The sequence below is a fragment of the Pongo pygmaeus genome, chromosome 17 (assembly GCF_028885625.2).
Source record: "Pongo pygmaeus isolate AG05252 chromosome 17, NHGRI_mPonPyg2-v2.0_pri, whole genome shotgun sequence".
NCBI lineage: Eukaryota > Metazoa > Chordata > Mammalia > Primates > Hominidae > Pongo > Pongo pygmaeus.
This window is the reverse complement of record NC_072390.2, coordinates 63079178-63093262: the sequence shown is the minus strand read 5'-3', so window position 1 is coordinate 63093262 and position 14085 is coordinate 63079178. Positions and strand designations below refer to the sequence as shown.

The 14085-nt window shown below is 37.8% G+C and overlaps 1 protein-coding gene and 1 pseudogene across 8 annotated transcripts in view; one reads left to right on the top strand and one right to left on the bottom strand.

The window, feature by feature from the left end:
* The window catches only part of ZBTB7C (zinc finger and BTB domain containing 7C), a 385273-nt gene that overhangs the window by 151357 nt on the left and 219831 nt on the right, over positions 1 to 14085 (top strand). The gene's annotated exons all lie outside the window — the stretch shown is intronic.
* Positions 5721 to 6248, bottom strand: LOC129018946 (uncharacterized protein C18orf12-like; annotated as a pseudogene).

Genomic DNA, 14085 nt, shown 5'->3' with positions numbered 1-14085 from the left:
CTACGAACATGGTGTATTTAGATCTTTAGTTTTCTGGCATTATTTATAGTTCTTAAAACAGATTTTGCACATCTATTGTTGTATTTATTACTGAGCATTTCATGTATTTTGGTGTTACTGTCAGTAGCTTTTCTTATTTCAATTTTCTATTGTTGCTAGTATGTAGGAATACAATTAATATTTATACATTGATCTTATATATCACAAACGTGGTACAACTCTCTTACTGGTTCTAGTAGCTTTTGGGGGATTTCATTGTATTTTCTACATAGATAATCATGGTGTCTGTGAATAAAAGCAGTCTTACTTCTGCTCCAATCTGGATGCTTTTTACTTCTTTTCTGATTGCACTGGCTAGAACATTCAGGACAATGTTGAATAGGAGTAGTTAGAGTGGATAGCCTTGACTTTTTTTCTGATCTTAGAAGAAAAACATTCAGTTGTTCATCATTAAATATGATGTTAGTTATAGGTTTGTTTGTACATGTTAGTAGGTTGAAGAGGTTTCTTTCTATTCCAAGTGTATTTTTGTTTTCTGTTTTTTCCTAGAGATGGAGTCTTGCTCTGTCACTCAGGCTGGAGTGCAGTGGTGCAATCATAGCTCACTGGAGCCTTGAACTCCTGGGCTCAAGTGATCCTCCTGCCTCAGCCTCTTAAGTAGGTGGGATTATAGGTGCAAGCTACCATGCCAAGCTGATATTTATTGATAGGTTTTTTTCTTAATAAGAAATTGATGTTTGATTTTATCAAATGCTTTTTCTGCATCTATTTGCATGATCCTAGTTGTTTTTTTTTTCAGCTTGTTAATACGGTGCCTTACACTGATTTTCAAATGTTAAACCAACCTTTCAGTCCTGAGATAAATACCACTTAGTCCTGATATTTTATCTTTTTAAAATATTGTCAAATTCTATTTGCTGAAATTTCATTTACAATTTTTGTATCTTGTTCATGAAGGATATTAGTCTGTAGTTTTCTTTTCTTGTAATGTTTTATCTGGTTTTGGTATCAGGGTAATGCTGCCTCATGGAATGAGTTGGGAAATATTCCCTTCTCTTCAGTTTTCTGGAAGAGCTCATGTAGAATTAGTATAATTTCTTCTTTAAATGGTAGAATTTACCAGTGAAGCCAGCTGGGTCTAAAATTTTCTTTATGGGAAAGTTTTTAAGTACACATTTAATTACTTTAATAGATATATGGCTTTAAAGGGTATCTCTTTATTGTTTAGTTTTTGGTTCAAGTTTTTCAAAGCTCTGTTATTGGGTATATAGTAGTTTCCAATTGTTATGTCCTCCTCCTGATGAATTGATCCTTTTATCATTATGGAATTTTCTCTTTATTCCTCATAATATTTTTGCTCTGAAATCTACTTTGTCTGATACTAATATAACTTAGTCTAGCTTTCTTTTCATTAGTATTAGCTTGGTATATATTTTTGATCCTTTTTATTTTCATCTTTTTTTATATTTAATGTGGGTTTCAGTTTATAGTTGGGTCTTCCTTTATATCCAATCTAACAATCTCTGCCTTTTAATTATAATGTTTAGATCATTTATGTTTAATGTGATTATTGATGTTTAGGTTTAGAGTTATCATCTTTGTATTTGTTTTCTATTCATCTCATCTCTTATTTGTTCAATTTTTCCTCTTTTTATGCCTTCCTTTGGACTGAATATTTTTGTGATTCCCTTTTATCTCCTTTGTTAACTACCTGTATTTCCTATATTTGTATTACCTGTATTACCTCAGGTTTATAATATATATCTGTAATGTCAAAGTCTACTTTCAAATGATATTATACCACTTCATGAATAGTATACAAACCTTACAATAGTACATTTTCATTTCTTTCCTTTTGACCTTAATGATAATATCATCATATATTTTACTTTTACATATGTTATAAACCCCATATTATATTGTTATTATTTTTGTATAATTATCTTTTAAAATACAGATATAAATGCAAAAAACCATTTCTAAAGCTATCATTGCTTCGTCTAGATCCATATTTCCACCTGGCATCATTTTCATTGTGCTTGAAGAATGTCCTTTAACACTTCTTATAATATGGGCCTTCTATTTTTTTTTTTTTTTTTGAGCTTTTGTATGTATGAAAAAGTCTTTATTTTACCTTTGCTTTAGAAAGGCATTTTCACCGTGTAGAAAATTCCAGGTTGATAATTTTTTCTTTCAGTATTTTAAAGGTATTTCTCCACTGTCTTTTTGCCCACATTATTTTGTATGAGAAGTCTGCTGTAATCCCTATACTTTTTTCTACATGTAATGTGTTTTCCCCTCCACTCACCCTGGTTGCTTTTAAGATTTTGTCTTTATTATTGGTTTTGAACAATTTGATTATGACATGTCTTGGTATACCTTCTTCATATTTCTTATGTTTCAGGTTTCTTGACCTTCTTGGAACTGTGGGTTTATAGTTTTTTAAAAAAAAGCTTAGTAATTTTTTGGCTATTATCTTTTCAAATACTTTATTCCTGTCCTCCAACTCTCTCCTTTCCTCTGGAGACTTTAATTACACATAGAACAAGCTGCTTGAAGTTGTCCCCACAGTGCACTTTTGCTCTGTACATTTTTAAAATTCTTTTTTCTCTATGTGTTTCTTTTTGGATAACCTCTATTGCTATGTATTCAAATTCCTTATTCTTTTTTGGAAAATAGGGGAGGGTGGAGGGAACAAAATCTTATCTGCTGTTATTGGATTCTATTCCGTGTATTTTTCATCTGAAAAAGACAAAATTACAACACATCTGATTTAAAGATGTTAATTGGCTTTTATTTTCAATCTAGAATTGGGCAACACTTCATTCTACAAAATAGAATGAGTGTTCTAATGAGCTGAGCAGGGGAGGTTGGCTTTATAGACAGAAGGGCCCAGGAAAGAGAACCAAATAACAAAAGTAGATTGGTCATTTCAAAGTTGCTTTTCTTGTAAAGGTTAAAGCAGATAGGACTTTCTTATCATGCTGGCTAAAACTTCCTTATTTAGAGATTTGACTATTATGTCTCTCTTTCTCTCTTAATTTCTTGGAAGGTCAGATAAACAACTTAGTTTCAGCTTGGTGGTGTGGAACTTCAGTGTGAGTGACTCCATTTTGGTTTGGTCTGTTGGGCCTACTGCAGGAGCTCAGTCCAAACCAATGGCCTCTTAGAAATTTTATTTAACACATTCTAAATATTGTAGTTTTCATCTCTAGAAGTTTTAGTCTTTTTATATCTTACTTTCTATATCTTAACTTTTTAAACATATGAAATACAGTTAAAATACCTTTTTCATTGTCTTTCTCTGCTAATTCTAAGTTCTGGGTCAGTTTGGATTGATTGGCTTTTTCTCCTTAATATGGGCCATATTTTCCAGCTCCTTTGCATGTCTGGTAATTTTGTATTGGATGTCAGACATCGTGAATTTTATCCTGTGTGCTGGACATTTTTGTATCCCTTTAAATTTTCTTGAGCTTTATTAAAGGGCTCAATTAAGATATTTGAAAAAGTTTGACCCTGTTGGAGCTTGCTCCTAAGATTTGTTCGGTGGGACTAAATTCATGTGTAGTCTAGGATAGTATTAAGATCTTTCTTAATATTTTAGCCCTGTGAATTGTGAGGTTTTCAAGTCTGGCCAGTGGGAACAGCATTATTCCTGATCCATGTGAGCTTCATGAACAAACCATAATAGATTCATTGCCTGATGTGCATGGCAAGTCAGTACACTGAGATACTGGATTGCAGCAGGGAAAGGTTTAATCATAGGGCTACTGAATGAGGAGATGGGAGGAAACCTCAAATCTACCTCCCCAAGAAGTTTAGGACTGGGGTTTTTAAGGGCTGTGGAATGGGCTGAAGTGCGGAGATTGTTGATTGGTCAAAGAACGCAGGGTACAGTTGAAGCGGTATTGTTGTCTGGGGTAAATACACGGGGTTCGTCGTCTTGTGTCAAGAAGATTAACGACATGGACACACACATGGAGTGGGTTAAAGAACGGAAAGTTTAATAGGCAAAAGAAACGAGAGAGGAGGGTAGAGGTGTCTGAAAAAGGGAAAAGCGGCGGACTGCAGCAGATTTTATAGGCAGGCTTGAGGAGGCAGAGCCTAATTTACATAGGGCCCACAGATTGGTTAAAACATGTGTGATGTTTACATAGCAGCGGGGAAAGGAGAAGGCTGATCACCCCACCCTAATCTTATTATGCAAATGGGCTTTCCACTTGGCCAGGGCCATCTTGTCTGCTCCTTACTGTACACGTGGCTGGCAAAGAGAGAAGGGAAGATAGAACTGCCATTTTGAACTTGCCTATTCCCAGGTAGTAGTTTGCTGCTGGCATTCACCCACGTGAGCTTCCAGCTTTCTTGTCTATGTCTGCAGCTTGATTTTACAGGCTGCTCTTTATTAGGAAATGGTTTGGGGGCTGCTTTTCGTTAAAAAGGAAAACCTTACCAAGAACTCCCATACCCTCACTATCTGCATAAGTAATTTCTTCTTAACTCCTATATCAGAGTCATGGGGCAAGGTGATGAAGAAACTTGAGATTCACTTCTTCTATGAGGGTCTTCAAGCTGGTTGGCATTAGCTGTTTTGCTGGAATTTAGGATCCAAAAAACAACGTAAGCAATTTTTGAGATCCTACCTATTGGAACAATGGGGATGCAAGTGGTCAGTATCTAGTGCTACTGTGACTTTCAGTTACAAGGAAGTAGGTCAAAGCACAGCCTGACTAATGCTTAATTATAACTATATTTCTGTCCAGAATTCTTGTTAACCGTATGAGGGTTACTTCAGTACTATTTCTTTTACCCCTTTTTGGGTGGTTCTTTTCCTGGCCTTGGGTATTTTCCTGACATGTTTGCACTAATCAGTACTCTGATGATTACTTGAGGGAAGCCCCCTACAGATCTCTGAGGTTCTTTCTCTCTCTTCTCTCTGGTGCTCTGTCCTATGAACTTTAACTGCCTTGATCTCCCTGGATGCTCAGCTCTGTCTCTTCTATTCAGGAAGAATGCTAGTGCCTCAGTTCTCCCTTCCTGCTCTATGGCCTGGACACTCTCTCAAGGCTATAGTTTGGGCAATTGTAGGGCTCACATTATTTTTTTCTCATCTCTCAGGCATCACTGTCTTTCAGTGCCTCATGTCTGGTGTCTTGAAAACTGTTGTTTCACCTATATTGTCTAGTATTTTTATTTTTCCAGGCAGTAGGGTAAATCCAGTCCTTGTTTCTTTACCTTGGCTGAAAGCTGCAGTCTGCCCTGGACCTTTATTTTTTTAAGTATTTTTAAAGGTATTTATTTTACCTTGACTAGATCCCTGGCACATGAGGGATTTTTTTTTTCTTTTTCTCTTTTTTTCAACCCCTATTCCACCATAACCCCATCAGTTTCGGAGCCCTGGAAGGCTCTGCCTATTCACCCACACAAATCTGAGTGAATCCTATCCATCCTTAAAGGGCCAGCTCAGGGCACTGCTCCAGCAGCCTTTGCACTGCTATAAGTCCAAGCACATCTCTTTCCCCTCATCTCTATTCTATAGGTCTATACAATCTTTTCAATATTGACTTTGTATATGTATATCTTCCTCTAAACTGGATGGATCTTTAAGGAAAACACTGGGATTCATCATCTCCCTACATATCACCTTATGAGGCAGTCACCCCAAATCTCTACATTCATCATAAAAACAGAAATTCCACTAATAAATGTCAGGGACTGCCTCCTTAACCTTGGTGCTCTATTTCCCTCCCGCTTTCAGCATTCTAGCTTATTCCATGGGTGGAGGAGGAAGCCAGGTTGGCTCGGTGGGAGGGGAATGGCATCAGTGTGAGGTCACTCCACATCATCCAGAATGACAGCTCCACACCATGGTGACACACTGCAGGACTGAGCGATGCAGTTGGAGGAAAGAGAGGGAGACCCATGTCACTTAGACTACAAACAGAAGGGGTGCAGGTGCAAATGCAAAGCAGGGACCTGGCGGGAAGAGGTGGGTACACCTAAGCACACACCAGCAGTGCCTGCAGAAAATGAAGGCAGGGAGAGAAGAGCCATGCCCCATGAGGGATTTTTTTTATTATTTAAGAATGAGGAAACTGAGGCCCAGAGAGAGGAAGTAACTTTTCCAATCACAAAAAAAGAGTCAGTGGCAAGAGGGAGAACTAAGATATCTTTAGGCCCAAATGTACTTGCCATTGTGTTATACTCTCTGTACAACTCACAATACCTTCACAATGCACTATTCTCTCCATAGTGCTATGAAGAAATGGAAGCTCAGGAATGTGGTTAAACTTTCCCAAAGCCACACAGCTAAAACATATTTCAACCCCTGGGTTGAGTCCAAAGCCAGTAATGCTTTATAACACAGTCTCCCAGCTCTTCTGGCTAATAGTAAGTGCTGCTTTTTTCAATTCTTTTTAAAAGTTTGTTCTTTCATTAATTTATTATCTTAACAAACATTTATTGATTACCTTTTCTATATCAGTCACAATATTAAGTGCTAGATAAAAATATGGGTAAAAACAAATGAAGCGGTGTCATTGTCTGGGGTAAATACCCAAGATTCATCTCACACCAGAGAAACTGACAGCATGGACACAAAAGAAGTGAGTTTGAGAGCAGAGGTTTAATAGGCAAAAGAAAGAAAAAAGAGAATAGCTCTCTCTCCTGCAGAGAGAGAAAGGGGCACCTGAATGGGTCTTCCAGTTCCATGGTGAAATGCACGGGGTTTTATAGGTGAGCTTGAGGAGGTGGTGTCTGATTCACATAGGGCCCAAGGGATTGGTCAGAGCAGGTGTGACATTTGCATAGTCCATGAAGAAGCTGGCCATCCCACCCTAATCTTTTAGTATGCAGATGGGTTCTCTACCTGGCCAGCGCCATATTGTCTGTTCCTTACTGTACACATGGTTGACAAAGAAAGGGAAGATGGAGCCGCCATGTTGAACATGCCTAGCCCCAGGTAGTCTTTTCCTATTGGCACAGCTGCTGGCATTCACATGTGCAGGATTCTAGCTTGCTTTTTCAGGCTGCAGCTTGATTTTTCAGGCTGCTTTTTGTTGGAAATGATTTGAGGGCTGCTTTTTGTTAAAAGGAAATCCTTACTGAAGACTCTTTCACCCTCACTATCTGCCTAAATCATTTCTTTTTAGATCCTGCATCACAAGTGTGGTCCTTACTTCCCAGGGTCCCTCCCCTAGTATGAATGTTAGAACTAAGAATACAAATAAATGCTATCAACTATTTTATATGCTATAATAGGCTTGTTTGTTTTTTCAAACATTTTCTTTTATTTTCTTTATTTCTTTATTTCTGGGGGGAGACAGGTTCTTGCTGTGTCACTCAGGCTGGAATGCAGTGGTGTAATCATGGCTCAATGCAGCCACAACCTCCTGAGCTCAAGTGATTGTCCTGCCCCATTCTCCTGAGTAGCCGGGACTACACAACCACGCCCAGCTAATTTATTTTTATTTTTATTTGCAGTAGAAACAAGGGCTTGCTATGTTGCTTAGGCTGGTCTTGAACTCCTGGGCTCAAATGATCCTCCCAACTCAGCCTCCCAAAGTGCTGGGATTATAGGCATGAGACATTATGCCTCGTCAGATATTTTACTTTTAAACACATGCCAAAGTTTAAGTTCAAGCAAGTCACAAGAAAAGAAGCATTAGTGGGTTAATTCAGAGATTGTCTCCTATAGAAAAATTTTATAGAAAAACAGGATGATTAAGTTATCACTGTTAGACTGGATAAAAAAAAAAAAAAAAAAAAGGATTGTTTCAAGATCATTAGATCCTGACTGACAGTCAGCTGAGTGGGTGGGTATCTGGCTTCCCAGAAGAGGTCTTAATCTCATTAAAGTTTATCAGAAAATTGCTTAAGCATTTTATCAATGCTAATTTCTTCCCAGAAAAAGGTTGGAAATTACATCATGCAAGAAGCTTCTGTCCCATTCCAAGTTTGGGACTGGGTTTTTTTTATTAAATATGGGCACATACCACAGTGGAGCAAAAGAGAGATCAGGCCAATCCCACCACGAGGACAACAGTTGGTGATAACTAGCATCACCTGAGTGTTATATGGCAGGCAGTGTTCCCTTCACTTGACACATATTAACTCATTAATACTCACATAGTGCTGTGAGGTAGGGGCTTTTCTTATCCCCTTTTCTACAGTGGAGGAAAGTGAGGCATAGAGAGTTTAACTAACTTGTTCAAAGTCTCCCAGCTAGGATCTAGCAGAAAGATCAGGAAGGTGTCACAAGGAAGGTGGGTGAATCTGTTCCCCAAGGGGATGATGGGAAAGAAAATATCTGGGAAGACTGGACCCCCAATCCCATTCTATGCTATGAAGCTGTGCTTGTTTTCAAAGATGTTGGGGGTTCTGGATCAGTGGAACCACTTGACCCCCCACACATGTCACTGGGGAAATCCATCTGGGCTTGTGCCTGGGTTTTAGAGGGTGGCTGAGTCAAGTCCCAGCTGTGTTTCTAGACCATGTGTTCTGGTTTGGACAAAGTGGAGACTCCCCTCCACCCAACAGCTTTCAGACATATAAGCAAAACTTCCGGCCAAGGCAAAAACACATTAGCTCTGCCGGCCTTGGACAGGTGGCTGGAGTGGTTTCCAGGGTCATTTTCGCTCTAGCCTTAGTGTTCCATCTTATTTTGTTTGCTTCCTCCTTTGTTCGACATATTTCTGCATTGCCTTTAAACTCCACAGCAGAGGGAGTGTTAAAAGTGGTGGTAAGAAGAGTCTTGCTATTGTAGTGTAAATAAAAGTAAAGATGATAAAGTTTTACAGGGCTATGTACAAATTAATAGTTGGTGCAGTATTACTTCAGGCACAGGAAAAGCCTTTCAGGATTTAACCTGTTAGAAATTACAAGAGCTTCTGTGTGAAAATTTAAAGAGAACATTTAAAAAATAATATTTCTTATGTCACCTATAAAATTCTACTAACCCTAATCCAACTATTATATTATTTTTACATATTACCTCTTCTAAATGTAATACATGCTCAGAGTGTTGTCTGTGGTATATGCCTACTATTTTGTATTCTGCTTGTTTTCAATGACCAGTGGATCATAAACATTTTTTATGTTTCTGCATAATTATCATTTTAATGGCCACGTAATATTCCATTGTGCAGAGGTACTGTAATTTATTAAACCATTCCCCTTAATGTTGGCAATTTATGGTTTTCAGTTTGGGGCTTTTATAGATAACACTGCAGTGAGCATCTTCTTGCAAATAGCTTTTTGCTGCTATTGAATTTCCATAGGAATAATTCCTAATAGAGGCATTACTAGTAAAGGACACAGACATGTATATGGCTCTTTCTCTATATCGCTGAATTGCTTTGCAAAAATATTATTTAATACAGTGCCATCACTCTGGAATGAATCTACTAGCTTTTTCTCCACTTCAATAGCAGTTAGCAAAAACTGTTTTTTCTAATTTGACAGATAAAACGGTATTTCAACTTGCTTTAATTTACATTCCTTTGTTTACTAGTGAAGATTACTATTTTTCCATGTATTTGTTTATATTGTATATAATTTTCTATGAATTATCTGTTTGTTTATCTGTTACAGTCTTGGTGTTTTTATAAATTTAAATGCACTCTTTGTAGGTGATAATTATTAATCATTTTTGTTTTGTTTATTCAAATACTTTGTTGTCCTTTTTAATTTTTATTTTTATTACAGAAAAGCTTTATATTATGTATGGAAATTGTCAATCTCAATCTGTGAGTACTTCTTATTTTTCTGAAGAAGAGATAGTAATTCTTTTATGTATCTCTTGTGTGTTTTATATGCCTTTCATTTAATCATTTATTCAACATTGAGTTACCAGGTGCCTTTTGTGGGCCAGATATTCTTCTAGGTTCTGAGAATCTAAAATTTTCATCTCCTTGGAGATTACATTTTAGCGAGAAGAGAACAATAGGCAAAAACATAACTAATATGCTTGGCAGCAATAAATCTTATAAAGAAAAAAATGAAGCATGGTCAGAGGACAAACAATGACCAGGGAAAGATTTAGTGTTCAGGAAAGGCCACTGACAAGGTGACATTTGCAACAGGGAAGACAGGGAGGGCCAGTATCAAAAGGTATCATTCGAGCAGACCTGGATGAGATGACAGAGGGAACAGAAAGTGCAAAGGCCCTGAGATGGGAACATATGTGGCATCCTGAGTGTATTAGTTTGTTCTCTCACTGCTATAAAGAACTGCCTAAGACTGGGTAATTTGTAGAGAAGAGAGGTTTAATTGACTCACAGTTTGCATGGCTGGGGAGGCCTCAGGAAACTTACAGTCATGGTGGAAGGCACCTGTATTAGTCTTTCCTCATGCTGCAAATAAAGACATACCTGAGACTGGGTAATTTATAAAGGAAAGAGGTTTAATGGACTCACAGTTCCACATGTCTGGGGAGGTCTCAGAATCACGGCAGAAGGTAAAGGAGGAGCAAAGTCAATGTCTTACATGGTGGCAGGCAGGAGAGCTTGTGCAGGGGAACTCCTATTTATAAAACCATTAGATTTTGTGAGACTTATTCACTACCACAACAACAGTATGAGGGAACCACCCCCATGATTCAATTATCTCCACCTGGCCCCGCTGTTGACACGTGGAGATTGTTACAATTCAAGGTGAGATTTGGGTGAGAACAGAGCCAAACCATATCAGCACCTCTTCACAGGGGGGGCGGTAGGTGAGAGAATGAATGCAGGAGGAAATATGGAACACTTATAAAACCAACAGACCTCAGATCTCGTGAGAACTCACTGTCATGAGAACAACATGGGGGAAAGTACCCCCATGATCCAATTACCTCAGCCTGGTCTCTCCCTTGACATGTGGGGATTATGGGGATTAAATTCAAGATGAGATTTGGGTGAGGACACAAAGCCTAAGCATATCACTGAGGAACAAGGGAAGCCATGTGTTTGGAGTGAAGCAAAAGAGGTGGAGAATTGGAGAAAACAAGGTTGTTACCAGATGGTATGGGGCCAAGGACACTGGATTTAATCTGAGGGAGATGGGAAGCCACAAAGTTGAGAGGGCATGAAATAGACATCTGATTTACAGTTTAACAGGATCACTGGATATTTTTATATTTGAATCATTTTGGCTGATTTAACTCTCCAGGTATGTAATCACATCATATACAGGAGACATTTTTGTCTCTTCTTTTTCAGTATTTATTTCCCTTGTGGTGTCTTTATCTTTTTTGTCGTTTTTAAAAACTTTCCAGACAATGTTAAATAATAATATTTTTATGAATGATTTCAATGACAATGATAATAGTAGGCGTCTTTGTATATTCTGAATGTAGAGGAATTATTGCTAATTTAAATATGGATGCTCTATGCTGTTAACAGGAATTCTTTTTAATTCTAGCTCTTAAAATTTTTATTAGGAATGGTTGTTGATTTCTATAAAATACCTGTCAAGTATGCTTAAAATTATAAGATGCTTTTCCTATTTAGTGTCTTGATGTGGTGTAGCATATTAATAGAACCCCTTAGATGAGGCAATACTTGCTTGCAACCCTGGGGTAATCCCACTTTGTCATGGTATAATTTTAGTGTATATATCATTGAATACACTGCTATTCTTTTATGACCTATCTGTGCTCATGGTCCACTCAGTCTAGCACCCTCTATCCCTGACTTGGTCCTGCCCTGACTGTGGTTCAGAGAGCTGTGGGGGCATAGGTGACCAGGCAGAGGCCAGGGTGTGTGTGCATGCGGTGGTTGTTGGGGGCGTGCGATGGGGGGTGTCAAAGCACCTGATGATGATTTCGCCAGCATCACAACCTCAAGTACGATATGGTGTCTCACCCTTTTAAGTTTCAGTTTTTAACAAGATATGTATGCCTATAATTTAAAGAATCAGAGAGTTTAATTAAAGTTATTACAGAAAATAGCAGTCCTTTTCCTGTCCTACCTCATTTTCCATTTGCGAGAGACAACTCCTTTTATTCTTAGAAAAAAAGTGTGTTTTTTATTTCCATTTTCTTTAAGTAACAGGCTTATACAATTATTTGTCATTTTTCTATTTTAAGCTTTATTATTATTATTATTATTATTTTATTTATTTATTTATTTTTTTGAGACAGAGTCTCGCTCTGTTGCCCAGGCTGGAGTGCAGTGGTGTGATCTCAGCTCACTGCAAGCTCCGCCTCCCGGGTCCACGCCATTCTCCTGCCTCAGCCTCCCAAGTAGCTGAGACTACAGGCACCCGCCACCATGCTTGGCTAACGTTTTGTATTTGTGTTAGCCAGGATGATCTCGATCTCCTGACCTTGTGATCCACCCGCCTCAGCCTCCCAAAGTGCTGAGATTACAGGTGTGAGCCACCACACCCGGCCTAAGCTTTATTATTAACTGACTTCCTACTATGGAAGATGACAATTTAGCTCCCCTTACCCCATATTCACACTAGAAACACACGCCCATATTCCCTCTTTATACCATAATTGTGATTAGATCCAAATTTAGTATTTACAGTATATTATTGTGAAAATGTACTTTGGTTACACCTGAGCTATATGATTCCATTTAGGCACAATTTTTGTTTTCTGGAATTAATAATTGTTTTTGTTTGTATGTCTGATGCTTAGTTTTCTATGTATTTATTAATAATTCCATCCCCAACCTTCTTTAATTGGATAAATACCTTCCTAATCCTTTCAAATACATCAGGCAATCTGTCAGTTTCATCTCCTTGTTGAAATCTCTCTGGATACTTTGACCATTTTTGTCTGATTGCTTTCTGGAGCACAGCTCCCAGCCTGGGCTCAACCAGCTCTAGCATTCTAGGAATTCCCCCTTCCTCTCTTCTGTTTGGATGTCCTGTTTCCTGAATCTAAAATCTGTTCCTTTCTTGGTTTGCCCCCTTGTTTTGATGGAGCGCATTCTCCAATAACTTTGTGAAAAAAGATGCTTGAGATACTTTCTTCTTTTCCTCTATTCCTTAAAAAATATGTTTTTACTCGAGCGTATATACCATAGAAAAGTATATAACATTCATTTTTTCTTTTTTTTTTGGTGTCTTGATCTATTTTTTTATTTCAATAGATTTTTAGGGGAACAAGTGTTATTTGGTTACATGGATAAGATCTTTAGTGGTGATTTCTGAGATTTTGGTGCACCATCACCTGAGCAGTGTACATTGTACCCAATGTGTAGTCTTTTATCCCTCACTCCCCTCCCACCCTTCCCGAGTCCCCAAAGTCCATTGTATCATTCTTATGCCTTTGCATCCTCATAGCTTAGCTTCCACTTATAAACGAGGACATACAATGTTTTGTTTTCCATTCCTGAGTTACTTCACTTACAATAATGGTCTCCAACTCCATCCAGGTTGCTGTGAATGCCATTATTTAATTCCTTTTTTTGGCTGAATAGTATTCCATGGTGTGTGTATATATATATATATATACACACACACACTACATTTTTTTTCCACTTGTTGATTGATGGGCATTTGGGCTGGTTCCATATTTTTGCAATTGTGAATTGTGCTGCTATAAACATGCATGTGGAAGTATCTTTTTCATATAATGACTTCTTTTCTTCTGAGTAGATACTCAGTAGCGGGATTGCTGGATCAGATGGTAGATCTACTTTTAGTTTTTTAAGGAATCTCCACACTCTTTTCCACAGTGGTTGTACTATTAATAGTTTACATTCCCACCAGCAGTGTAAAGATGTTCCTTTTCACCACATCCACATCAACATCTATTATTTTTTGATTTTTTAAATTAGGGCCCTTCTTATAGGAGTAAGGTGGTATTGCATCATAGTTTTGATTTGTGTTTCCCTATAATTAGTGATGTTGAGTATTTTTTCATGTTTGTTTGCTGTTCATATATCTTCTTTTGAGAATTATTTATTCATTTCCTTAGCCCACTTTTTGATGGGATTAATTGTTTTTTTCTTGCTGATTTATTTAAATTCCTTGTAGATTCTGGATAGTAGTCCTTTGTTGGATGCATAGTTTGCAAATATTTTCTCCCACTCTGTGGGTTGTCTGTTTATTCTTCTGATTATTTCTTTTGCTGTGCAGATGCTTTTTAGT